Below are 19,429 nucleotides of genomic sequence, written 5' to 3' on the forward strand. Positions count from 1 at the left end.
TCCTAACTTGTGGAAGGACATTCTTGCTATTGAGGGAGTACAGCGAAGGTTCAGCAGACTGATTCCTAGAATGGCGGGACTGACATATCAAGAAAGACTGGATCAACTGGGCTTTTATTCACTGGAGTTGAGAAGAATGAGAAACGTTTAAAATTCTGACTGGTTTAGACAGGTTAGATGCTGGAAGAATGTTCCCAATGTTGGAGCAGTCCAGAATCTGGGGTCACAGTCTTAATATAAGGGGTAATCCATTTAGTAGCGAGATGAGGAGAAACCTCTTCACCCAGAGAGTGGTGAACCGGTGGAATTTTCTACCGCAGAAAGTTGTTGAGGGCAATTTACTAAATATATTCAAAAAGGAGTTAATGCAGTCGTTAATAATAGGGTCATCCAGTGGTATGGCGAGAATGCAGGAATGGGGTCCTGAAGTTGCATTTTCAGCCATGAACTCATTGAATACCGGTGCAGGCTCATAGGGCCGAATGGCCTAATCCTGCACCTATTTTTTTGCTTGTACTCCTCAAACCACATATTCTTCTGATTTATCCTGCGATTCCTTCTCTGTCAAACACGTGGCACTGTTAGCAATTCTGAGATGACTAATTTTGATATACTACTTTTTAATTCAGCTCCTAGCTCCCTAATTGCGTCTCGTAGATCCTCATCACGTTTTAATCTATATCGTTGATAACTCTATGCATCCCGACAACTGGCCGTTCACTCTCCCTTTTCAGAATGTCCTGCACCCGCTCCGAGACATCCTCGACCCTAGCACCAGGAAGCCAACGTACCATGCTGGAGTCTCGGTTTCGGCCGCAGAAACGCCTATTTATTCTTCTTACAATTGAATCCCCTATCGCTATCGCTCTCCCACTCGTTTTCCTGTCCTCCTGTGCAGCACAGCCAGACATGGTGCCACGAACTTGGTTGCTGCTGCCTTCCCCTGAAGAGTCATCCGCCTCAACGGTACACAAAGCGGTGTATCTGTTTTGCAGGGGGATGACCACAAATGATCACTGCACTACCTTCCTTGCACTGCACTTCCTGTTGGTCACCCGTTCCCTATCTGACTGTGTACCCTTTTCCTGCGGTGCGACCAACTCGCTAAACATTCTATTCACAACATGCACAGCATCGTGGATGCTCCAGACTGAATCCAGCCGCAACTCACGTTCTGCAATGCGGTCTTTTATGATCTGCAGATGGATGCACCTCCGGCACACATAGTCATCAGGGAACCCAGAGGCGTCCCTGAGTTCTCACATAGTACAGGAGGAGTATAACACGTGTCCGAGCTCTCCTGCCGCGATTTAACCCTTGGATCAACTTAATTGGGCAACAACAATGTTAAAAGGTTACTTTCTGATGAAGAAAAAAAAAAGAAAAACTACTGACCAATTACAAGTCAATCACTTACCCCTTTGGCTGTGACGTCACCTTTCGATTTCTTTCTATTTCTTTTTTGACTTCTCAGTGTTGCCTCCCTGGTGCAAGGGTCATGGATGTCTCGGAGCGTGTGCAGGACATTCTAAAAAGGGAGGGAAAACAGCCAGTTGTCGTGGTGAACATTGGTACCAACGACATAGGAAGAAAAAAAATGGATGAGGTCCTACAAAACGAATTTAAGGAGCTAGGAGCTAAATAAAAAAGTAGGACCTGAAAAGTAGTAATCTCGGGATTGCTACCAGTGCCACGTGCTAGTCAGAGTAGGAACCGCAGGATAGTGCAGATGAATAAGTGGCTTGAGCAGTGGTGCAGCAGGAAGGGATTCAAATTCCTGGCGCATTATAACCGGTTCTGGGGGAGTTTGGACCAGCACAACCCGACGGTCTGCACCTCGGCAGGACCGGAACCAATGTCCTAGGGGGAGTGTTTGCGAGTGCTGTTGGGGAGGGGTTAAACTAATATGGCAGGGGGATGGGAACCAATGCAGGGAGATAGAGGGAAACAAAAAGGAGACAAAAGAAAAAGACGGAATGGAGAAGAGGAAAAGCGGAGGGCAGAGAGAGCCAAGGCAAAGGACAAAAAGGGCCACTATACAGCAAAATTCTAATAGGAGGAAGGGTGTTCAAAAAACAAGCCTGAAGTCTTTGTGTCTTCATGCAAGGAGTATCCGTAATAAAGTGGATGAATTAACTGTGCAAATAGATGTTAACAAATATGATGCGATCGGGATTACGGAGACGTTGCTCCAGGATGATTAGGGCTGGGAACTCAACATCCAGCGGTATTCAACATTCAGGAAGGATAGAATGAAAGGAAAAGGAGGTGGGGCAGCATTGCTGGTTAAAGAGGAGATGAATGCAAGAGTAAGGGAGGACATTAGCTTGGATGATGTGGAATCTATATGGGTAGAGCTACAGAGATCCAAATGGCAAAAAACCTTCGTGGGAGTTGTGTACAGACCTCCAAACAGTAGTAGTGATGTTGGGGAGGGCATCAAACAGGAAATTAGGGGTGCATGCAATAAAGGTACAGCAGTTATAATGGGTGACTCTAATATGTACATGGATTGGGCTAGCCAAACTGGAAGCAATACGGTAGAGGACGATTTCCTGGAGTGCATAAGGGATAGTTTCTAGATCAATATGTCGATGAACCAACTCGGGTGGAGGCCATCTTAGATGGGTGTTGTGTAATGAGAGAGGATTAATTAGCAATCTCGTTGTGCGAGGCCCCTTGGGGAAGAGTGACCATTATATGGTGGAATTCTGCATTAGTATGGAGAATGAAACTGTTAATTCAGAGACCATGGTCTTGAACTTAAAAAAGGTATGAGGCGTGAATTGACTCAGATAGATTGGCGAATGATACTTAAGGGATTGACTGTGGATGGGCAATGGCAGACATATAGAGACTGCATGGATGAACTACAACAATTGTACATTCCTGTCTGGCGTAAAAATAAAAAAGCGAAGATTGCTCAACAGTGGCTATCAAGCAAAATCAGGGATAGTATTAAAGCCAAGGAAGTGGCATACAAATTGGCCAGAAATAGCAGCGAACCGGGGGACTGGGGGAAATTTAGAACGCAGCAAAGGAGGACAAAGGGTTTGTTTAGGGCAGGGAAAATGTAGTACGAGAAGAAGCTTGCAGGGTACATTAAGATCGATTGCAAATGTTTCTGTAGATATGTAAAGAGAAATTAGTTAGTAAAGACAAACGTAGGTCCCCTGCAGTCAGAATCAGGGGAAGTCATAACGGGGAACAAAGAAATGGCAGACCAATTGAACAAGTACTTTGGTTCGGTATTCACTTAGGAGGACACAAACAAACATTCGGATATAAAAGAGGTCAGAGGGTCTAGTAAGGAGGAGGAACTCAGGCAAATCCTTATTAGTCGGTAAATTGTGTTGGGGAAATTGATGGAATTTTAGGCCGATAAATCCCCAGGGCCTGATGGACTGCATCCCAGAGTACTTAAGGAGGTGGCCTTGGAAATAATGGATGCATTGACAGTCATTTTCCAACATTCTATTGACTCTGGATCAGTTCCTATCCAGTGGAGGGCAGTCAATGTAACACCACTTTTTAAAAATGGAGGGAGAGAGAAAACAGGGAAATATAGACCGGTCAGCCTGACGTCAGTCGTGGGTAAAATGATGGAATCAATTATTAAGGATGTCATAGCAGCGCATTTGGAAAGAAGTGACATGATAGGTCCAAGTCAGCATGGATTTGTGAAAGGAAAATCATGCTTGACAAATATTCTGGAATTGTTTGAGGATATTTCCAGTCGAGTGGACAAGGGAGAACCAGTTGATGTGGTATATTTGAACTTTCAGAAGGCTTTCGACAAGGTCTCACACAAGAGGTTAATGTGCAGAGTTAAAGCACATGGGATTGGGGGTAGTGTGCTGACATGGATTGAGAACTGGTTGGCAGACAGGAAGCAAAGAGTCGGAGTAAATGGTTATTTTTCAGAATGGCAGGCAGTGACTAGTGTGGTACCGCAGGGTTCTGTGGTGTGGCCTCAGCTGTTTCCACTGTACATTAATGATTTAGACGAGGCGATTAAATGTACTATCTCCAAATTTGCGGATGGCACTAAGTTGGGTGGGAGTGTGAGCTGCGAGAAGGGTGCTATGAGGCTGCAGATTGACTTGGATAGGTTAGGTGAGTGGGCAAATGCATGGCAGATGAAGTACAATGTGGATAAATGTGAGCTTATCCACTTAGGTGAAAAACAGAGAGACTGACTATTATCTGAATAGTGACAGATTAGGAAAAGGAGAGGTGCAACGAGACCTGGGTGTTATGGTACATCAGTCATTGAAGGTTGGCATGCAGGTGCAGCAGGCGGTTAAGAAAGCAAATGACATGTTGGCCTTCATAGCGAGAGGATTTGAGTACAAGGGCAGGTAGTTGTTGCTACAGTTGTACAGGGCCTTGGTGAGGCCACACCTTGAGTTGTGTGTACAATTCTGGTCTCCTAACTTGACGAAGGACATTCTTGCTATTGAGTGAGTGCAGCGAAGGTTCAACAGACTGATTCCCGGGATGGCGGGACTGACCTATCAAGAAAGACTGGATCAACTGGCCTTGTATTCACTGGAGTTCAGAAGAATGAGAGGGGACCTCATAGAAATATTTAAATTTCTGACGGGTTTAGTGAGGTTGGATGCAGGAAGAATGTTCCCAATGTTGGGGAAGTCCAGAACCAGGGGTCACAGTCTAAGGATAAGGGGTAAGCCTTTTAGGACCGAGATGAGGAGAAACTTCTTCACCCAGAGAGTGGTGAACCTGTGGAATTATCGTCCACAGAAAGTAGTTGAGGCCAATTCACTAAATATATTCAAAAGGGAGTTCGATTAAGTCCTTACTACTCGGGGGATGAAGGGGTATGGCGAGAAAGCAGGAATGGGGTACATAAATTGCATGTTCAGCCATGAACTCATTGAATGGCGGTGCAGGCCAGAAGGGCCGAATGACCTAATCCTGCATCTATTTTCTATGTTTCTATATGTAGATTAAAGGCGCCCATGATAACTGCTGCACCTTTATTGCACGCATCCCTAATTGCTTGTATGATGTTGTCGCCAACCTCACTATTATTCTTTCCTGGTCGGACACAACGTCCACTAGAGTTTTCTGCCCCTTGGTATTCCGCAGCTCTACTCATACAGATTCCACATCATCCAAACGAATATCCTTCCTTACTGTTGCGTTAATTTGCTCTTTCACCAGCAACGCTACCCCACCTCCTTTTCCTTTCTGTCGATCCTTCCTGAATGCTTAATACACCTGGATGTTGAGTTCCCAGCCTTGGTCACACTGGAGCCATATCTCCGTAATCCCAATTATATCATATTCGCTAATAGCTGCCTGCACAAGTCGTTCATCCACCTTATTATGAATACTCCTATCATTGAGATACAGAGCCATCAGGCTTGTATTTTTAACACACTTTGTCCCATTAGAATCTTGCTGTAATGTGGTCGTTTTAAATGTTTACCTTGTGTTTCTCTGCTCTTCCATTTTACTTTTCTTCTTTCTATCTTTGGCTTCTGCGCCAACTTGACTTCCCTCTCTCTCCCTGCATGTCACTGCTAAGGACTCAACCTGCATTAATTTCACCTTGGTTCGGGGTCAGTGCGGCTCCATGGAACTTCGGCCCGTCTCCATTTCACAACCCATCAGTGCCGAGAAAAGAACTGGCAATTTTACTGACATTTTATGTTCTGAAACAGTTATACACTCTCCAATATATTTCACCGTGTCTTCAACATTGTTCAATCTAGCCTGCTGTGCAATTTTTGTGTCTTTATGGATACTTCAGCAGAACATTACATCAACATATGGAACTACAATTGCTGATTGACAATGTACGTTTTGCCAAAATTTCACTGCAGTGAGAGAACAATCACAATGATCATTATTCTTACATGTACCTTCTTGCGCTGCATCACCCGAACAAACCAAACTGATCACAGCACGGCTATCAGTCAATTAATTGCCAGTGCGGAAAAATGCACATTTTGAACTTAGTAACGTGTGCCAGACCGGAAGCAGAGAGTGCCTGGATCGTGGGGAGTGATAAGTTAACATGGATATTATGATTTTCAGGATCATTATACATCACATTAACACATCCTGAGCTCCGAGTAGTGTTTGGGACCCATTGCCCCGACATAAGGACTGAGTGTGCGGGGTAATTCCTTCCGGGGTTAAGTTTTCTTTCAAAAAGGTGTCATAAAGTTTTGCTTTGTTTTCTGTCGTGACTAAATAGCTCAGTTGGGCGAGCGATAAAGTGAAGATCTAAATCCAATCCCGGGTTTCGGCAATATCTGGTGATTTTTCATTCCATTCCTTTTATGGTGAGAAGCAGATTTTATATCGAGACAGTGCTTGAGGGATGGGCTGTTCAGCGGTTGCGTGATAATAATTATCGACATTAATTTTTTTTAGATTCGGCGCTCTTTTTCTGTTACTTTCGATTTACACTCTGCACAATGTTGTGTATGAAGAGTGAACAATGTTTAAGTGATGCGATGTGTTCCATGTTGATGCAGTAACTCTATCATCCAGTGTGTGCCGGATACACAATCCACTCAGGCAGGCCTTTCACGCACCCTGAGGGCAAATTGTAGCCGGTTAGCTTGGTCGGTTAGAGTATGGTATTAATAAAGCCAAGAGTACGGGCCATCCCAAACATTTTCATGATTTTTATTCGGTTTTTAGTAACTTTTAAAATCAAATCTTTATAAGGATACAAATCCACACGGAATCCCAAGGGTTGGGAATTATTTGCCGACGGGTTGCAGAGCACATCTTTCTGTTTATTTGTGTTTCTTATTTTTCTGACGAACGATGAACCGGAGGCCTGTTCCCGTAAATGCTCATAAGTAGGAACAGACAGACAGAACGGTTCTGTCGCCTGGAGATTGGCAAAAGGCTGCAGTTCAGGACAAAAACACCAAATGAAATGTTCACCCTGCACCGAGAGTGAAAAATCCCGAGAAAAGGACAGATGAAATAGATTTCAGTGGATGCCTACCCGCACGTGATGCTGTGGATGCGAGGATATATCTTTGGTGTTGTCCACAAAAAATGCCATTTGCTACGAACAGTTTTACCTGGCGCGAATTTGGTGAGAATTTGGAAGGAGCAAGCAGGAAAGACTATGTTGTTCTGCTTGTTGGCAAGCACATGTGTAGCAGCTTCCCTGGTGGTCTAGTGGTTAGGATTCGGCGCTTTCACCGCTGCGGCCCGGGTTCGATTCCCGGTCAGGGAACATTGTATTTTCGACCGTTTGAACTGCAAGGCTGTTGCTGAACAAATTTACATCTCACTGCACTCTTGCTGCCCCAACCATCAGCAGCGCATCATTCGTTGTCGTAATGCAGCAGACACTTCTGTGCCTTCCGTTTTGAAGTCAGCAGTAAATGACGAGATCTCGCTCCACAAGTGCTGATTAACACCGTAAATGGTGCCAATCATGGGTAACTTTAGTCTTCCCTGTGCATCTTTGCGGCACGTCACTCTAGCTTACCATCTGTTAATGCATTGCCAGTGTGGAAATATTCAGCATTTTAAACTTAGCAACGTGTGCAAGACTGGAATCAGTGAATGCCTGGGCCATGGGCACTGACAACTTATTCTGAGCATTCATTTGGCCTGGGCCCCTCCTATATTGCACATTGGCTCACTGTGTGTCTATGTTTAGCGTTCACAGGCGATTTACAATCTCTGAATTTCCCAGCAGAGAATTCATGGAGTGCTTGATCCAATCGACATTCAACATCAGTATTGTTAAATCTCTCCTTGATTCGCGACACTTATCTCTCTTCAGCATAGCACTGCTATGGACTGAACCTGTTATAATTTCACCTTGGCTCGGGATCAGTGCGGCTAAGTGGGACTTCGGCCGGTTTCCCTTTCACAGCCCATCAGTGTCGAGAAAAGAACGGGGTATTTTACTGACATTTTAAGTTCTCAAACAGTTATAAACTCTCCAGTATATTTCACTCTGTCTTCAAGACGGTGAGATCGAGCCTGTTGTGCAAGCTTTGTTTCTTTATGAACACTACAGCAGAACATTAAATCAACATATGGAACTAGAATTGCTGATTGACACTGTAAGTTTGCCAACATTTAACTGCAGTGTGAGAACAATCACCATTATAATTAGGCTTCCATTACGTTCTTGCACGACATCACCCAACGAAACCTCGTTGATCACAGCACAGATATCAGTTAATTCATTGCCAGTGCGAAAAAATACATATTTTGTTCTTCGCAACGTGTACAAGACCACTGCCTGGATCGTGGGCAGTGATAACGGAACATGAGCATTAAGTTTTCGGTATCATTATACTTTACATTAACACAACCTGAGCTCCGAAATGTGTTTGGGACCCATTGCCCCGAAATGAGGACAGAGTGGGCGGGGCAATTCCTTCCGGAGTCAGGTTTTCTTTCAAAAATTTGTGTGAGAAAACTTTGCTTCGTTCACTGTCGGGCCGAAATAGTTCAGTTGGGAAGGCGTTTGACTGAAGATCCAGATGGTTCCTGGCTCAATTCCGTGTTTCAGCAATTTTTGGTTATTTCACGTTCCCTTCATTCTCAGGGAAGTGGCTGATGTCATATCGGGACAGTGGGCTGTTCAGCGGTTGCGTGATAATAATTTTCAACATGAATTGTTTTTAGATTTAGCGCTCTTTTTCTGTTACGTTCTATTTACACTCTGCGCAGTGTTGTAGATGAACAGTGAACAATGTTTAAGCGATGTGATGTGTTCAATGTTTATGCAGTAAATCTGTCACCCAGTGTGAGTCGGAAACACAAATCCCCGCAGACTGAGTTTTCATGCAACTTTAGCGCACTGTGTGGCTGGTTAGCTCAGTTGGTCAGAGCGTGGTGCTAATAACGCCAAGGTCGCCGGTTCGATATCCGTACGGCCAATTCCAGTGTTTTTCATAATTTTTATTCGGTTTTTAGTCACGTTTAAACTCAAATCTTTATAATGAAACAAATCCACACAGAATCCCAAGGGTTGGGAATTATTTGAATTAACAGTCATTGCTTCTTTGCCGACGTGGTGGAGAGGCACATCTTTCTGTTTATTTGTGTTTCTTGGTTTGCTGATAAACGGTGAACCGGAGACCCGTTCCCGTAAATGCTCATAAGTAGGAACAGACAGACAGAACGGTTCTGTCGCCTGGAGATGGGCAAAAGGCTGCAGTTCAGGACAAAATCACCAAATGAAATGTTCACCCTGCACCGAGAGTGAAAAATCCTGAGAAAAGGACAGATGAAATAGATTTCAGTGGATGCCTACCCGCACGTGATGCTGTGGATGCGAGGATATATCTTTGGTGTTGTCCACAAAAAATGCCATTTGCTACGAACAGTTTTACCTGGCGCGAATGTGGTGAGAATTTGGAAGGAGCAAGCAGGAAAGACTGTGTTGTTCTGCTTGTTGGCAAGCACATGTGTAGCAGCTTCCCTGGTGGTCTAGTGGTTAGGATTCGGCGCTTTCACCGCTGCGGCCCGCGTTCGATTCCCGGTCAGGGAACATTGTATTTTCGACCGTTTGAACTGCAAGGGTGTTGCTGAACAAATTTACATCTCACTGCACTCTTGCTGCCCCAACCATCAGCAGCGCATCATTCGTTGTCGTAATGCAGCAGACACTTCTGTGCCTTCCGTTTTAAAGTGAGCAGTAAATGACGAGATATCGCTCAACAAGTGCTGATTGAGACCGTAAATGGTGCCAATTATGGCTAACTTTAGTCTTCCCTGTACATCTTTGCGGCACGTCACTCTAGCTTACCATCAGTTAATGCATTGCCAGTGTGGAAATATTCAGCATTTTAAACTTAGCAACGTGTGCTAGACTGGAATCAGTGAATGCCTGGGCCATGGGCACTGACAACTTATCCTGAGCATTCATTTGGCCTGGGCCCCTCCTATATTGCACATTGGCTCACTGTGTGTCTATGTTTAGCGTTCACAGGCGATTTACAAGCTCTGAATTTCCCAGCAGAGAATTCATGGAGTGCTTGATCCAACCGATATTCAACATCACTATTGTTAAATCTCTCCTTGATTCGCGACACTCATCTCTCTTCAGCATAGCATTGCTATGGACTGAACCTGCTATAATTTCACCTTGGCTCAGGGGCAGTGCGGCTAAGTGGGACGTCGGCCGGTCTCCCTTTCACAGCCCATCAGTGTCGAGAAAAGAACGGGGTATTTTACTGACATTTTACGTTCTCAAACAGTTATAAACTCTCCAGTATATGTCACTCTGTCTTCAAGACGGTGAGATCGAGCCTGTTGTGCAAGCTTTGTTTCTTTATGAACACCACAGCAGAACATTAAATCAACATATGGAACTAGAATTGCTGATTGACACTGTAAGTTTGCCAACATTTAACTGCAGTGTGAGAACAATCACCATTATAATTAGGCTTCCATTACGTTCTTGCACGACATCACCCAAAGAAACCTAGTTGATCACAGCACAGATATCAGTTAATTCATTGCCAGTGCGAAAAAATACATATTTTGATCTTCGCAACGTGTACAAGACCACTGCCTGGATCGTGGGCAGTGAAAATGGAACATGAGCATTAAGTTTTCGGTATCATTATACTTTACATTAACACAACCTGAGCTCCGAGATGTGTTTGGGACCCATTGCCCCGAAATGAGGACAGAGTGGGCGGGGCAATTCCTTCCGGGGTCAGGTTTTCTTTCAAAAAGGTGTGAGAAAACTTTGCTTCGTTCACTGTCCGGCCGAAATAGTTCAGTTGGGAAAGCGTTTGACTGAAGATCCAGATGGTTCCTGGCTCAATCCCGTGTTTCAGCAATTTTTGGTTATTTCGCGTTCCCTTCCTTCTAAGGGAAGTGGCTGATTTTATATAGGGACAGTGGGCTGTTCAGCGGTTGCGCGATAATAATTTTCAACATGAATTGTTTTTAGATTTAGCGCTCTTTTTCTGTTACGTTCTATTTACACTCTGCGCAGTGTTGTAGATGAACAGTGAACAATGTTTAAGCGATGTGATGTGTTCAATGTTTATGCAGTAAATCTGTCACCCAGTGTGAGTCGGAAACACAAATCCCCGCAGACTGAGTTTTCATGCAACTTTAACCCACTGTGTAGCCGGTTAGCTCAGTTGGTCAGAGCGTGGTGCTAATAACGCCAAGGTCGCCGGTTCGATATCCGTACGGCCAATTCCAGTGTTTTTCATAATTTTTATTCGGTTTTTAGTCACGTTTAAACTCAAATCTTTATAATGAAACAAATCCACACAGAATCCCAAGGGTTGGGAATTATTTGAATTAACAGTCATTGCTTCTTTGCCGACGTGGTGGAGAGGCACATCTTTCTGTTTATTTGTGTTTCTTGGTTTGCTGATAAACGATGAACCGGAGACCCGTTCCCGTAAATGCTCATAAGTAGGAACAGACAGACAGAACGGTTCTGTCGCCTGGAGATGGGCAAAAGGCTGCAGTTCAGGACAAAAACACCCAATGGAATATTCACCCTGCACCGAGAGTGAAAAATCCTGAGAAAAGGACAGATGAAATAGATTTCAGTGGATGCCTACCCGCACGTGATGCTGTGGATGCGAGGATATATCTTTGGTGTTGTCCACAAAAAATGCCATTTGCTACGAACAGTTTGACCTGGCGCGAATGTGGTGAGAATTTGGAAGGAGCAAGCAGGAAAGACTGTGTTGTTCTACTTGTTGGCAAGCACATGTGTAGCAGCTTCCCTGGTGGTCTAATGGTTAGGATTCGGCGCTTTCACCGCTGCGGCCCGGGTTCGATTCCCGGTCAGGGAACATTGTATTTTCGGCCGTTTGAACTGCAAGGCTGTTGCTGAACAAATTTACATCTCACTGCACTCTTGCTGCCCCAACCATCAGCAGCGCATCATTCGTTGTCGTAATGCAGCAGACACTTCTGTGCCTTCCGTTTTCAAGTGAGCAGTAAATGACGAGATATCGCTCAACAAGTGCTGATTGAGACCGTAAATGTTGCCAATCATGGCTAACTTTAGTCTTCCCTGTACATCTTTGCGGCACGTCACTCTAGCTTACCATCAGTTAATGCATTGCCAGTGTGGAAATATTCAGCATTTTAAACTTAGCAACGTGTGCTAGACTGGAATCAGTGAATGCCTGGGCCATGGGCACTGACAACTTATCCTGAGCATTCATTTGGCCTGGGCCCCTCCTATATTGCACATTGGCTCACTGTGTGTCTATGTTTAGCGTTCACAGGCGATTTACAAGCTCTGAATTTCCCAGCAGAGAATTCATGGAGTGCTTGATCCAACCGATATTCAACATCACTATTGTTAAATCTCTCCTTGATTCGCGACACTTATCTCTCTTCAGCATAGCATTGCTATGGACTGAACCTGCTATAATTTCACCTTGGCTCAGGGGCAGTGCGGCTAAGTGGGACGTCGGCCGGTCTCCCTTTCACAGCCCATCAGTGTCGAGAAAAGAACGGGGTATTTTACTGACATTTTACGTTCTCAAACAGTTATAAACTCTCCAGTATATGTCACTCTGTCTTCAAGACGGTGAGATCGAGCCTGTTGTGCAAGCTTTGTTTCTTAATGAACACCACAGCAGAACATCAAATCAACATATGGAACTAGAATTGCTGATTGACACTGTAAGTTTGCCAACATTTAACTGCAGTGTGAGAACAATCACCATTATAATTAGGCTTCCATTACGTTCTTGCACGACATCACCCAAAGAAACCTAGTTGATCACAGCACAGATATCAGTTAATTCATTGCCAGTGCGAAAAAATACATATTTTGATCTTCGCAACGTGTACAAGACCACTGCCTGGATCGTGGGCAGTGAAAATGGAACATGAGCATTAAGTTTTCGGTATCATTATACTTTACATTAACACAACCTGAGCTCCGAGATGTGTTTGGGACCCATTGCCCCGAAATGAGGACAGAGTGGGCGGGGCAATTCCTTCCGGGGTCAGGTTTTCTTTCAAAAAGGTGTGAGAAAACTTTGCTTCGTTCACTGTCCGGCCGAAATAGTTCAGTTGGGAAAGCGTTTGACTGAAGATCCAGATGGTTCCTGGCTCAATCCCGTGTTTCAGCAATTTTTGGTTATTTCGCGTTCCCTTCCTTCTAAGGGAAGTGGCTGATTTTATATCGGGACAGTGGGCTGTTCAGCGGTTGCGCGATAATAATTTTCAACATGAATTGTTTTTAGATTTAGCGCTCTTTTTCTGTTACGTTCTATTTACACTCTGCGCAGTGTTGTAGATGAACAGTGAACAATGTTTAAGCGATGTGATGTGTTCAATGTTTATGCAGTAAATCTGTCACCCAGTGTGAGTCGGAAACACAAATCCCCGCAGACTGAGTTTTCATGCAACTTTAACCCACTGTGTGGCTGGTTAGCTCAGTTGGTTAGAGCGTGGTGCTAATAACGCCAAGGTCGCCGGTTCGATATCCGTACGGCCAATTCCAGTATTTTTCATAATTTTTATTCGGTTTTTAGTCACGTTTAAACTCAAATCTTTATAATGAAACAAATCCACACAGAATCCCAAGGGTTGGGAATTATTTGAATTAACAGTCATTGCTTCTTTGCCGACGTGGTGGAGAGGCACATCTTTCTGTTTATTTGTGTTTCTTGGTTTGCTGATAAACGATGAACCGGAGACCCGTTCCCGTAAATGCTCATAAGTAGGAACAGACAGACAGAACGGTTCTGTCGCCTGGAGATGGGCAAAAGGCTGCAGTTCAGGACAAAAACACCAAATGAAATGTTCACCCTGCACCGAGAGTGAAAAATCCTGAGAAAAGGACAGATGAAATAGATTTCAGTGGATGCCTACCCGCACGTGATGCTGTGGATGCGAGGATATATCTTTGGTGTTGTCCACAAAAAATGCCATTTGCTACGAACAATTTTACCTGGCGCGAATGTGGTGAGAATTTGGAAGGAGCAAGCAGGAAAGACTGTGTTGTTCTGCTTGTTGGCAAGCACATGTGTAGTAGCTTCCCTGGTGGTCTAGTGGTTAGGATTCGGCGCTTTCACCGCTGCGGCCCGGGTTCGATTCCCGGTCAGGGAACATTGTATTTTCGGCCGTTTGAACTGCAAGGCTGTTGCTGAACAAATTTACATCTCACTGCACTCTTGCTGCCCCAACCATCAGCAGCGCATCATTCGTTGTCGTAATGCAGCAGACACTTCTGTGCCTTCCGTTTTCAAGTGAGCAGTAAATGACGAGATATCGCTCAACAAGTGCTGATTGAGACCGTAAATGTTGCCAATCATGGCTAACTTTAGTCTTCCCTGTACATCTTTGCGGCACGTCACTCTAGCTTACCATCAGTTAATGCATTGCCAGTGTGGAAATATTCAGCATTTTAAACTTAGCAACGTGTGCTAGACTGGAATCAGTGAATGCCTGGGCCATGGGCACTGACAACTTATCCTGAGCATTCATTTGGCCTGGGCCCCTCCTATATTGCACATTGGCTCACTGTGTGTCTATGTTTAGCGTTCACAGGCGATTTACAAGCTCTGAATTTCCCAGCAGAGAATTCATGGAGTGCTTGATCCAACCGATATTCAACATCACTATTGTTAAATCTCTCCTTGATTCGCGACACTTATCTCTCTTCAGCATAGCATTGCTATGGACTGAACCTGCTATAATTTCACCTTGGCTCAGGGGCAGTGCGGCTAAGTGGGACGTCGGCCGGTCTCCCTTTCACAGCCCATCAGTGTCGAGAAAAGAACGGGGTATTTTACTGACATTTTACGTTCTCAAACAGTTATAAACTCTCCAGTATATGTCACTCTGTCTTCAAGACGGTGAGATCGAGCCTGTTGTGCAAGCTTTGTTTCTTAATGAACACCACAGCAGAACATCAAATCAACATATGGAACTAGAATTGCTGATTGACACTGTAAGTTTGCCAACATTTAACTGCAGTGTGAGAACAATCACCATTATAATTAGGCTTCCATTACGTTCTTGCACGACATCACCCAAAGAAACCTAGTTGATCACAGCACAGATATCAGTTAATTCATTGCCAGTGCGAAAAAATACATATTTTGATCTTCGCAACGTGTACAAGACCACTGCCTGGATCGTGGGCAGTGAAAATGGAACATGAGCATTAAGTTTTCGGTATCATTATACTTTACATTAACACAACCTGAGCTCCGAGATGTGTTTGGGACCCATTGCCCCGAAATGAGGACAGAGTGGGCGGGGCAATTCCTTCCGGGGTCAGGTTTTCTTTCAAAAAGGTGTGAGAAAACTTTGCTTCGTTCACTGTCCGGCCGAAATAGTTCAGTTGGGAAAGCGTTTGACTGAAGATCCAGATGGTTCCTGGCTCAATCCCGTGTTTCAGCAATTTTTGGTTATTTCGCGTTCCCTTCCTTCTAAGGGAAGTGGCTGATTTTATATCGGGACAGTGGGCTGTTCAGCGGTTGCGCGATAATAATTTTCAACATGAATTGTTTTTAGATTTAGCGCTCTTTTTCTGTTACGTTCTATTTACACTCTGCGCAGTGTTGTAGATGAACAGTGAACAATGTTTAAGCGATGTGATGTGTTCAATGTTTATGCAGTAAATCTGTCACCCAGTGTGAGTCGGAAACACAAATCCCCGCAGACTGAGTTTTCATGCAACTTTAACCCACTGTGTGGCTGGTTAGCTCAGTTGGTTAGAGCGTGGTGCTAATAACGCCAAGGTCGCCGGTTCGATATCCGTACGGCCAATTCCAGTATTTTTCATAATTTTTATTCGGTTTTTAGTCACGTTTAAACTCAAATCTTTATAATGAAACAAATCCACACAGAATCCCAAGGGTTGGGAATTATTTGAATTAACAGTCATTGCTTCTTTGCCGACGTGGTGGAGAGGCACATCTTTCTGTTTATTTGTGTTTCTTGGTTTGCTGATAAACGATGAACCGGAGACCCGTTCCCGTAAATGCTCATAAGTAGGAACAGACAGACAGAACGGTTCTGTCGCCTGGAGATGGGCAAAAGGCTGCAGTTCAGGACAAAAACACCAAATGAAATGTTCACCCTGCACCGAGAGTGAAAAATCCTGAGAAAAGGACAGATGAAATAGATTTCAGTGGATGCCTACCCGCACGTGATGCTGTGGATGCGAGGATATATCTTTGGTGTTGTCCACAAAAAATGCCATTTGCTACGAACAATTTTACCTGGCGCGAATGTGGTGAGAATTTGGAAGGAGCAAGCAGGAAAGACTGTGTTGTTCTGCTTGTTGGCAAGCACATGTGTAGTAGCTTCCCTGGTGGTCTAGTGGTTAGGATTCGGCGCTTTCACCGCTGCGGCCCGGGTTCGATTCCCGGTCAGGGAACATTGTATTTTCGGCCGTTTGAACTGCAAGGCTGTTGCTGAACAAATTTACATCTCACTGCACTCTTGCTGCCCCAACCATCAGCAGCGCATCATTCTGTGCCTTCCGTTTTAAAGTGAGCAGTAAATGACGAGATATCGCTCAACAAGTGCTGATTGAGACCGTAAATGGTGCCAATCATGGCTAACTTTAGTCTTCCCTGTACATCTTTGCGGCACGTCACTCTAGCTTACCATCAGTTAATGCATTGCCAGTGTGGAAATATTCAGCATTTTAAACTTAGCAACGTGTGCTAGACTGGAATCAGTGGATGCCTGGGCCATGGGCACTGACAACTTATCCTGAGCATTCATTTGGCCTGGGCCCCTCCTATATTGCACATTGGCTCACTGTGTGTCTATGTTTAGCGTTCACAGGCGATTTACAAGCTCTGAATTTCCCAGCAGAGAATTCATGGAGTGCTTGATCCAACCGATATTCAACATCACTATTGTTAAATCTCTCCTTGATTCGCGACACTTATCTCTCTTCAGCATAGCATTGCTATGGACTGAACCTGTTATAATTTCACCTTGGCTCAGGGGCAGTGCGGCTAAGTGGGACGTCGGCCGGTCTCCCTTTCACAGCCCATCAGTGTCGAGAAAAGAACGGGGTATTTTACTGACATTTTACGTTCTCAAACAGTTATAAACTCTCCAGTATATGTCACTCTGTCTTCAAGACGGTGAGATCGAGCCTGTTGTGCAAGCTTTGTTTCTTTATGAACACTACAGCAGAACATTAAATCAACATATGGAACTAGAATTGCTGATTGACACTGTAAGTTTGCCAACATTTAACTGCAGTGTGAGAACAATCACCATTATAATTAGGCTTCCATTACGTTCTTGCACGACATCACCCAAAGAAACCTAGTTGATCACAGCACAGATATCAGTTAATTCATTGCCAGTGCGAAAAAATACATATTTTGATCTTCGCAACGTGTACAAGACCACTGCCTGGATCGTGGGCAGTGATAATGGAACATGAGCATTAAGTTTTCGGTATCATTATACTTTACATTAACACAACCTGAGCTCCGAGATGTGTTTGGGACCCATTACCCCGAAATGAGGACAGAGTGGGCGGGGCAATTCCTTCCGGGGTCAGGTTTTCTTTCAAAAAGGTGTGAGAAAACTTTGCTTCGTTCACTGTGCGGCCGAAATAGTTCAGTTGGGAAAGCGTTTGACTGAAGATCCAGATGGTTCCTGGCTCAATCCCGTGTTTCAGCAATTTTTGGTTATTTCGCGTTCCCTTCCTTCTAAGGGAAGTGGCTGATTTTATATCGGGACAGTGGGCTGTTCAGCGGTTGCGTGATAATAATTTTCAACATGAATTGTTTTTAGATTTAGCGCTCTTTTTCTGTTACGTTCTATTTACACTCTGCGCAGTGTTGTAGATGAACAGTGAACAATGTTTAAGCGATGTGATGTGTTCAATGTTTATGCAGTAAATCTGTCACCCAGTGTGAGTCGGAAACACAAATCCCCGCAGACTGAGTTTTCATGCAACTTTAACCCACTGTGTGGCTGGTTAGCTCAGTTGGTTAGAGCGTGGTGCTAATAACGCCAAGGTCGCCGGTTCGATATCCGTACGGCCAATTCCAGTATTTTTCATAATTTTTATTCGGTTTTTAGTCACGTTTAAACTCAAATCTTTATAATGAAACAAATCCACACAGAATCCCAAGGGTTGGGAATTATTTGAATTAACAGTCATTGCTTCTTTGCCGACGTGGTGGAGAGGCACATCTTTCTGTTTATTTGTGTTTCTTGGTTTGCTGATAAACGATGAACCGGAGACCCGTTCCCGTAAATGCTCATAAGTAGGAACAGACAGACAGAACGGTTCTGTCGCCTGGAGATGGGCAAAAGGCTGCAGTTCAGGACAAAAACACCCAATGGAATGTTCACCCTGCACCGAGAGTGAAAAATCCTGAGAAAAGGACAGATGAAATAGATTTCAGTGGATGCCTACCCGCACGTGATGCTGTGGATGCGAGGATATATCTTTGGTGTTGTCCACAAAAAATGCCATTTGCTACGAACAGTTTGACCTGGCGCGAATGTGGTGAGAATTTGGAAGGAGCAAGCAGGAAAGACTGTGTTGTTCTACTTGTTGGCAAGCACATGCGTAGCAGCTTCCCTGGTGGTCTAGTGGTTAGGATTCGGCGCTTTCACCGCTGCGGCCCGGGTTCGATTCCCGGTCAGGGAACATTGTATTTTCGGCCGTTTGAACTGCAAGGCTGTTGCTGAACAAATTTACATCTCACTGCACTCTTGCTGCCCCAACCATCAGCAGCGCATCATTCGTTGTCGTAATGCAGCAGACACTTCTGTGCCTTCCGTTTTCAAGTGAGCAGTAAATGACGAGATATCGCTCAACAAGTGCTGATTGAGACCGTAAATGTTGCCAATCATGGCTAACTTTAGTCTTCCCTGTACATCTTTGCGGCACGTCACTCTAGCTTACCATCAGTTAATGCATTGCCAGTGTGGAAATATTCAGCATTTTAAACTTAGCAACGTGTGCTAGACTGGAATCAGTGAATGCCTGGGCCATGGGCACTGACAACTTATCCTGAGCATTCATTTGGCCTGGGCCCCTCCTATATTGCACATTGGCTCACTGTGTGTCTATGTTTAGCGTTCACAGGCGATTTACAAGCTCTGAATTTCCCAGCAGAGAATTCATGGAGTGCTTGATCCAACCGATATTCAACATCACTATTGTTAAATCTCTCCTTGATTCGCGACACTTATCTCTCTTCAGCATAGCATTGCTATGGACTGAACCTGCTATAATTTCACCTTGGCTCAGGGGCAGTGCGGCTAAGTGGGACGTCGGCCGGTCTCCCTTTCACAGCCCATCAGTGTCGAGAAAAGAACGGGGTATTTTACTGACATTTTACGTTCTCAAACAGTTATAAACTCTCCAGTATATGTCACTCTGTCTTCAAGACGGTGAGATCGAGCCTGTTGTGCAAGCTTTGTTTCTTTATGAACACTACAGCAGAACATTAAATCA

The 19,429-nt window shown here is 44.5% G+C and overlaps 6 non-coding genes across 6 annotated transcripts; all 6 read left to right on the forward strand.

Moving 5' to 3' along the window:
• The first annotated feature begins 7,162 nt into the window (after positions 1–7,162).
• Positions 7,163–7,234, forward strand: trnae-uuc (transfer RNA glutamic acid (anticodon UUC)). Its single transcript has one exon. It is a non-coding gene; the product is annotated as a tRNA-Glu (tRNA).
• Positions 7,235–9,445: 2,211 nt separating this feature from the next.
• trnae-uuc (transfer RNA glutamic acid (anticodon UUC)) lies at positions 9,446–9,517 on the forward strand. The gene has a single exon. It is a non-coding gene; the product is annotated as a tRNA-Glu (tRNA).
• Positions 9,518–11,726: 2,209 nt separating this feature from the next.
• trnae-uuc (transfer RNA glutamic acid (anticodon UUC)) lies at positions 11,727–11,798 on the forward strand. Its single transcript has one exon. It is a non-coding gene; the product is annotated as a tRNA-Glu (tRNA).
• A 2,209-nt stretch (positions 11,799–14,007) lies between these two features.
• Positions 14,008–14,079, forward strand: trnae-uuc (transfer RNA glutamic acid (anticodon UUC)). The gene has a single exon. It is a non-coding gene; the product is annotated as a tRNA-Glu (tRNA).
• Positions 14,080–16,288: 2,209 nt separating this feature from the next.
• trnae-uuc (transfer RNA glutamic acid (anticodon UUC)) lies at positions 16,289–16,360 on the forward strand. Its single transcript has one exon. It is a non-coding gene; the product is annotated as a tRNA-Glu (tRNA).
• Positions 16,361–18,544: 2,184 nt separating this feature from the next.
• Positions 18,545–18,616, forward strand: trnae-uuc (transfer RNA glutamic acid (anticodon UUC)). The gene has a single exon. It is a non-coding gene; the product is annotated as a tRNA-Glu (tRNA).
• The last annotated feature ends 813 nt before the right edge of the window (positions 18,617–19,429 follow it).

The sequence above is a fragment of the Pristiophorus japonicus genome, chromosome 28, assembly GCF_044704955.1.
Source record: "Pristiophorus japonicus isolate sPriJap1 chromosome 28, sPriJap1.hap1, whole genome shotgun sequence".
Lineage (NCBI taxonomy): Eukaryota > Metazoa > Chordata > Chondrichthyes > Pristiophoridae > Pristiophorus > Pristiophorus japonicus.